This window comes from Rattus norvegicus, chromosome Y (genome assembly GCF_021556685.1).
Source record: "Rattus norvegicus strain SHRSP/BbbUtx chromosome Y, alternate assembly SHRSP_T2T, whole genome shotgun sequence".
NCBI classification, from domain to species: Eukaryota; Metazoa; Chordata; class Mammalia; order Rodentia; family Muridae; genus Rattus; species Rattus norvegicus.
The window spans coordinates 12,180,380-12,188,089 of NC_141555.1; positions in this window are offsets into that span (position 1 = coordinate 12,180,380).

A 7,710-nucleotide genomic window follows, 5' to 3' on the forward strand; every position below is an offset into this window, starting at 1 on the left:
CGAAACTCAAGATGGATGATCAAAATGTGAATGCTTCACTCCTTCTTTAAATGAGGAAAAAGAATACCCTTGGCAGGGAAGGGAGAGGCAAAGATTAAAACAGAGACTGAAGGAACACCCATTCAGAGCCTGCCCCACATGTGCCCCGTACATATACAGCCACCCAATTAGACAAGATGGATGAAGCAAAGAAGTGCAGACCGACAGGAGCCGGATGTAGATCTCTCCTGAGAGACACAGCCAGAATACAGCAAATACAGAGGCGAATGCCAGCAGCAAACCACTGAACTGAGAATAGGTCCCCTATTGAAGGAATCAGAGAAAGAACTGGAAGAGCATGAAGGGGCTCGAGACCCCAAAAGTACAACAATGCCAAGCAATCAGAGCTTCCAGGGACTAAGCCACTACCTAAAGACTATACATGGACTGACCCTGGACTCTGACCCCATAGGTAGCAATGAATATCCTAGTAAGAGCACCAGTGGAAGGGGAAGCCCTGGGTCCTGCTAAGACTGAACCCCCAGTGAACTAGTCTATGGGGGGAGGGCGGCAATGGGGGAGGGTTGGGAGGGGAACACCCATAAGGAAGGGGAGGGGGGAGGGGGATGTTTGCCCGGAAACCGGGAAAGGGAATAAAACTCGAAATGTATATCAGAAATACTCAAGTTAATAAAAAAAAAAGAAAGTTTCATGGTAAAACGTCCAAAAATCTCAAATATAACCCTGAGACACTTGAACAGAGATATTGAAGAACCGAGATCAAAAGGGATCTGAGAACCAAATTTTTTACTCCATGTGGTCCTATGCTTTATTGATATCTGGAAATTTTTGGATGAAATAGGAATTTGGAGTTTACCATTTGAAATAGGTACACCCAATTCACACTGTTATAAGACTCTGTAGCTGGGTACGTTTGTTACGAAAATCATTGCAGAAAATGGAAGTGGAAAAGAGAATTCTTGAGTACACATTCAGGAATATGGATAAAGTCACCTATCAAAGAATATACAATAAAAATTGAAATACACATGCCTTCAATTAAAGGTCTGTAGGGAAAATACTGGCCTTTGGGAAACAGAGAAAATGAAGAAAATTGAACTGTGTGTCACAGGAATGAATCTGGGAACTAAAATATTATCTAGAAGAATCTACACTCAAATTCCTAAATCTTATTGACCCATGCCAAGACCCTAACTTTGTCCATTCAGAGCATGTAACCATTAATGAAGCAAAGAGAAGTCACTAGCTTTAGAGACATGGAGTATGTAAACATTTCCACTGTGTCTCAGAAGACATACCTGGAAAGGTCACCCTCAAATCTGGTCAATGTAAGGAAAGCTCTTTAGCAGATAGGCATGTCAGGTCTTAGAGACATCATCATTAGTTCATTCGTGAAAAATCTCTGTTATCCTGTAGAGCCATAGCTTCTTCTATGATGTCACAAGTGTTGCTGTGACTACAACTTTTGATGATCCTTCATTACCTCTAGGGTTTACAAATTGGCCTGTAATTCAGAGTAAACAGTCATTTGGGAGTGAGAAAAAAGGAGATGAAGAGATAGGAGAAGTGGATTTAGCTGGCTTTCTGTCTTGCTATAAAACAAGGAAGACATACGTGGGTCTTGGAAAGCTCAGTGAGTCCAAGATAGGAGATGTGTGGGATTGCTAAAGAGATAGCCTTGATCAGAACCTTCCACATATGGGAATCATGAGCTGTGACCCTCTCAGAAGCATCTGGACTTCCCTGTTCTTATGTTTCCTAAATTTCAGAGAGTTTATATCATTCATTCCTTTATTACAAAAGCCGAGTATTGTGAAGAGCACAGTTGTTTTCCTGAGCTCATGACCATTACTCTTCGGTACTAACGAAGAAGTGAAGTACAAATATTGTGTTGCTAGCTCAGAGTAAACACCATGGTTTGGACACCTTTAGTGCAGTTTGTGTCTGACACTAATATTAGGGAGACAGAAGTGCTTCAAGTTGAGACTTCATCATCTCAGTCTTTCCAATAGTATTACTCTGACTACCAATTCAGATTTACGAGTCAATATGTGTGATTATTTGGCAGCTCTTACTTTCTTTTATATCTTTCTTTTTTTATATTTTAGCAAATTTTATTGCTTTTTTTAACTGGATGTTTTTATATTTACATTTCAAATATTATTTCCTTTCCCAGTTTCCTGTCCATAAGATCCCTACACATTCCCATTTCCTTCTCCTCTAACCAGCCTTTCTCCCGCATGACATTCCCTTGAACTGAAAGATGTACAAGGGAGGACAAGGGCTTCTCTTTCAATGGTGCCCAAAAAGGCCATCCTTTGCCACATATGCATATGGAGCCATAGCTTAGTCCATGTACTTTATTTGTATATTGGTATAGTACTAGAAAGCTCTGGTTCATTGGCATTGTAGTTCTTAAGGGGTTGAAATTACCTTCAGCTCTTCTAATCCTTTTTCAAAGTTTACCAAGATCAGGTCTGTTTTCAGTTCACTGGTTTGCTACTAGCATTCACTTCTGTATTTGACATGCAGTATATGTGTCTCTCAGAAAATATTTATATCTGGTTCCTGGAAGAATGCACTTCTTACCTTCATCAATCTTATCTAGTTTTGTTGGTTGATGTATACATACGATTTTTGTGGGTCCTACACCTATGTGGTTAAGTGGAATGTTACAATGGATTCTGCCCAACTATGTAAAGAATGTAGAATTCACAAATAACAATTTCAAATAGACTCCCTCCTGTTTTTGTGAACCTATTGAAGTAGACGTTTAACTGCTCCTCAAGTCATATTTCTCCCTGCACCTCATCCAGTATCTTAGGATTGGCCTGAAGAAAGAATCATGGTAAAACGTCCTAAACCCTCAAGTCTGGCCATGGGAAAACTGGAAGCTACATAGTGTAGTTCTGATATCAATTGGGATAAGAAACCGAATTCAATAGTCCATGTTGTCCTTTGCTTTCTTGATGTCTGGTAATTTTTCGATAAAATGAAGATTTGGGAGTTTATCATTTGAAGTATGTACACAATGTTTACACTGTCATACTCACTCTATACTTGGGCCCCCTTGTGACCAAAATCATTGCAGAGAATGGAATTGGAAAACAAAATCTTTTGAGTACACATTGAGGAATATTTACCTAGTCCCTTGTTATGCCCAACCTCGACCAGCAGGGAAGACATGACCAATGAAGATCTTCTTCAAGGAGTTTTACTCAGGAACCTCGATACAATTTTCTGACCCAGGGGAACCCCCAGAGCACACTTAAATAGCCAGTGCTGGCATATCCCAGCAAGCTATGTGGGTCATGCAGTTAGGCTGTCACTATGCGGAAGTTAGCATGCCAGGCAGACATAGCCAAATAAGGACTTGCTTACTACAAGGAGCGCTCACCATTGGGAGGGTGGAAGGCTGAAACCAGTGCCATCTTTGAGGCATGGCACGTCGCAGCTGCCTATATTTCCCCCTTTTTGTATAATTATTCAAGCAGGTAAAGTCAACGCTGAGCATGGAGACCTCCCCCTCAACCCCCTGTCTTAGGAATATCTGTTCATTAAACCAGTCTTAGGACACCTTGTCTCCCACAAGGTCCCATGCCTTATATAGAAGGGAGGTTGCCCATCACTGGGCAGGGTCACTCACACATACTCAGGCGTAAGGTACAACAAGGTCTTCTGAATGACCTTAAGCCAGGCTTGAGGGGCCTGTCCTGCTTCAATGGCTGCAAATACCTGTACCACCATAACCCCATGCCACCTCTAAACAACCTCATTGTACAGAGACACCACAGGCGCACTAGGGAGACAAGCAGCAAGAGTCCAGCTAGGGTTCCCGTAACGCCCACTCCCTCAGATGATTCATAACAGCAGCAATCCAAGATGACAATCCGGTAGCCAGTCTAGCATCTGTACGTGTGGAGTCACGGTCAGCATGGCTACATGTACCTTATCCATTAAGAAATCAAATTCCTCTGTCCAATTGCCTAGAAGATAACTTGACAACTCTTTAGACAAATTAGAGGAGTGGGCTTAAAGTCACGATGTATCGGCATGAGTCTTGGGAACATCGATAGTATCCCTCACCGGGGCTCCATTTGGCCCAGCATTTGGGTCACACCTAGAAGTGTCAGCAACAGCAGGATCTTTATTCTTGTTGCACCTCCTGGTCATTCATTCAGGGACCCACAACGGATCTTGCTGGTCCTGAGAAAACACACAAACAGACCCTCTTGCCAATGCCAACACAGCATCTGGTCCATGCCATAAGCCAGTGATCACATCTTTCCATTTCACAAAACTTTCAACGTGCCCGCACGACACCGATGTCGGTCAGCAGCAGAAAGCCCATCATCAAAATTAAATTAAAAAATTAAGAGTAAAAAGGGCTAATGATATCTGTTCCTTGGGGGATCATCCATGGCCTATTCCCCTTTTTTGTTTAATTACTCATTCCTTCAAGGTACAATGTGCTTGCTCAACAATACCTTGATGTTGGGGATTATAAGGCAGGCCATGGCTAAACTGCACATCCATCTGTTTATATCAGGATTTGAAAGATTTGGAAGTTTATGCTGGGTCATTATCAGTTATAAAGTGTTGAGGCTTTCACCAAGCAGCCCAGGCTTATAGGCAATGTCCAATAACATTGCGTGAATTTTCTCCATTCATAGGGGTAGAATGAATGACACCTCAACAAATATCCACAAAAACATGAATGTATTTTAGAGTCCCAAATCCAGATATGTGAGTTACATCCCTTTGCCAAATCTTTAGGGGCAGTAGGCCTCTAGGATTAACCCCTACACTAGGGGGATGGTGAAAAGTGATACACTGTTGACATCCTAAAACTACCTGGTGAGCATCTGCTCAAGACAGATGAAACTTCTGTTCTAAGGTCTTTGTAGTCACATTAAATTGTTTATGAAACTGTTGGGCTTCATCTAATGATGAGCTTAAGAATATGAACTCCTTTCGGTACATCTATCCACAAGATCATTTCACTCACTGAGAGGAGCAGGCAAACTTTTATGAGCTCTAATATGTTGGACAAAAAACTTGTGACCTCTTTTTCAGATCAATTCCTGAAGTTCCCTCAGCAGCTGGCATACTGTGCTGCTAATAGGGCCAGCCACTTCTAATATCTTAACTGCATTAACAAATATGATGAATCAGAGAGCAAATTAAATGCAAAGGAACAATTTTTATACACTTCCTGCACAATCTTGAGTTCAATTATTTGTGGAGAGCCGGGTTGATATTGACACAAAATTGGCTCTTGATGGTTAATCACATAAGCTCCACAGCCATTTTTGGATCCATCTGTAAAAATGATTGGCACCCCCTGTATAGAAACACTGAAAGATCACGGGTTGTTCTTTAAAGAAGGATAGCAAACAGTGTTATGGATAAGATTATCTATCTCTCCATGGAATCCACAACATAATATAATCCAATCATCCACAGTGCCACACAAGATCTTCATCTGCTGACCTGTATATGGCACGATGATCGAGGTTGGCGAAACACCGAATTATTGTAAGCACTATTGTATCCCATTCAGTGCTAATCATGCAACTGTTGTAGGATAATACTCTACTGATCAGGCTGGAGAAGCCTTGGGATAAACCCAAATCAGAGAACCATCTTGCTACAACAATGCTGTGGACTGCATGTAGGTGGCTAGAATGCATAGCACAATGTCTGCACCTCCTTCCATCGATTTAAAATTGGGCCTTGTAATCCTTTTTCAACCTTCTTTAAAGATTCCCTTGCTTCATCAGTCCATTGTCTAGGAGATTCCAAGGCCGAATTTCCAACTAAAGTATTATACATTGGTTTTGATTCATAATTTGGTTATTTTAAATATCATCTTACCCAATTAATATCTCCTAGTAATTTTAGAAAATCATTAAGAGTCTTAAGATTATCTTTCCACAATTCAACCTTCTGGGGGAAAATAGTATAAGGACATACGTTTGCTCTTAATTGATTTACAAGATTGCCCTTTTGTACCTATTCTGGGCCAATAATCAATCCCCTACCTTCTAGCAATTTAACTAAATTTCCATATGCTAAATCTAAACTGTCATCATTCTTTGCAGTTAAAAGGATATCATCTGTAAAATGGATGCATCTCAGCGCAGGAAACTTCTGTCTTATTGGGGCGATGGCATTGCCGACAAAAAGTTGACACATAGAAGGGCTATTGGCCATACCCTGTGGTAAAACTACCCATTCATATTGTTGCTCAAGTTCTTCATGATTGCAAGATGGAACAAGAAAACAAGTCTTTCACTATCCCTTGGACAAAGAGGTATGGAGAAAAAGCAATCTTTTATACCAATCACTACAACAGGCCAACAGCCTGGTAGAGAGGATTAAAGAGGAAGCTCGCGTTGCACTGGGCCCATGATTTCATCTGTTGATTAATAACTTGTAAATCATGCAACAGTATCCATTTCCCTGACTTCTTTTTAATCACATATATTGGGGTATTCCAAGGTGATACTGATGGTTTTATATGCTTCATAGTCAGCTTTAGCTGCGGCAAACTTCTCAGAAGAAAGCAGCCACTGAGGAACCCACACTGGCTCCCCTATTTCCCAGGCAATGGGAACCCATCCTCAGCGGCCCCTAGGAAAAACCTAGGTTCTGGTTACTTTCTCTCTGTTGGGCATTATAGGGCTAATCCTACCCTGCAGATATTTCCCTATTCCTTTACCATGAAAATAGCCCATACGTTTCATAATCTTTAGTGAAGTTTCAGAATACTCAATTTGAAACCCATATCTTTCAGCAAATCTTTCCCCCAAAGGGAAACAGGCAAATCCAAAACAGACGGCTGCGTAACTCCTGAATGCCCTTCCTGATCTCTCCAACTCAGTTGTCTTGCACTCATATCAGGAGCTCTTGCATAATCGAGACCTTGTAATGTTTGAGATGAGACCTGTACTGGCCATCCAGAGGGCCAATCTTTCTTTGGTATTATACTTCTATCGGCCCCTGTATCCAACAGTCCTAGGATCCTTTTACCATCTACCCTTAGCTTCATTACTGGGCGATGGTTTAAACACAAGGCTAAAAATGTAAGGTCGGAGCCTGTGGAACTGAAACCATTCTCTCCTCTCAATCTTGACTGAGCCGCAAATCTTTCATGAAGCCTAGGCAAAGTAATAGTTGTGTTATTCTGTCCCCAGGAGAAATGGCAGTAATCCCTTTCGGTGATTCTATCATGATCTTGACTACCCAAGTATAATCTGGGTCGATAACTCCTGGATGGACATGTAGTTCTTTTAAATCTGTAGATGATCTCCCTAAAAGTAACCCTACTATGCCAGGTTCAAGGGGTCCTTTAAAATCAGTTTCTATCAACTGGACCCCCATCCAAGTTGTTAGTATGACTCTGGCAGTGGAGCAGAGATCCACGCCTATGGAGCCCTTAATGGCTCTCCTTGGCCCCTTGGAAGGCAAAGGTATGGCCATTTCTTGTTACTCTGTTCTACATCGTGATTCTTGACTGGCCCATATATTTGTGGGACCTGGGGTCATGGGCCCAGCTGTCCATTTTTGAGAAATGCTCCATCATAACCCGAGCTAAGAGGCTGCCCATTGATGTCTTCTACCAAGTGGCACTCATTAGCTCAATGGTTCCCCTTTTTGCACTTTGGGCACAGCCCTTGCTGCCTTGGGCATTGGCCACTTCTTGTA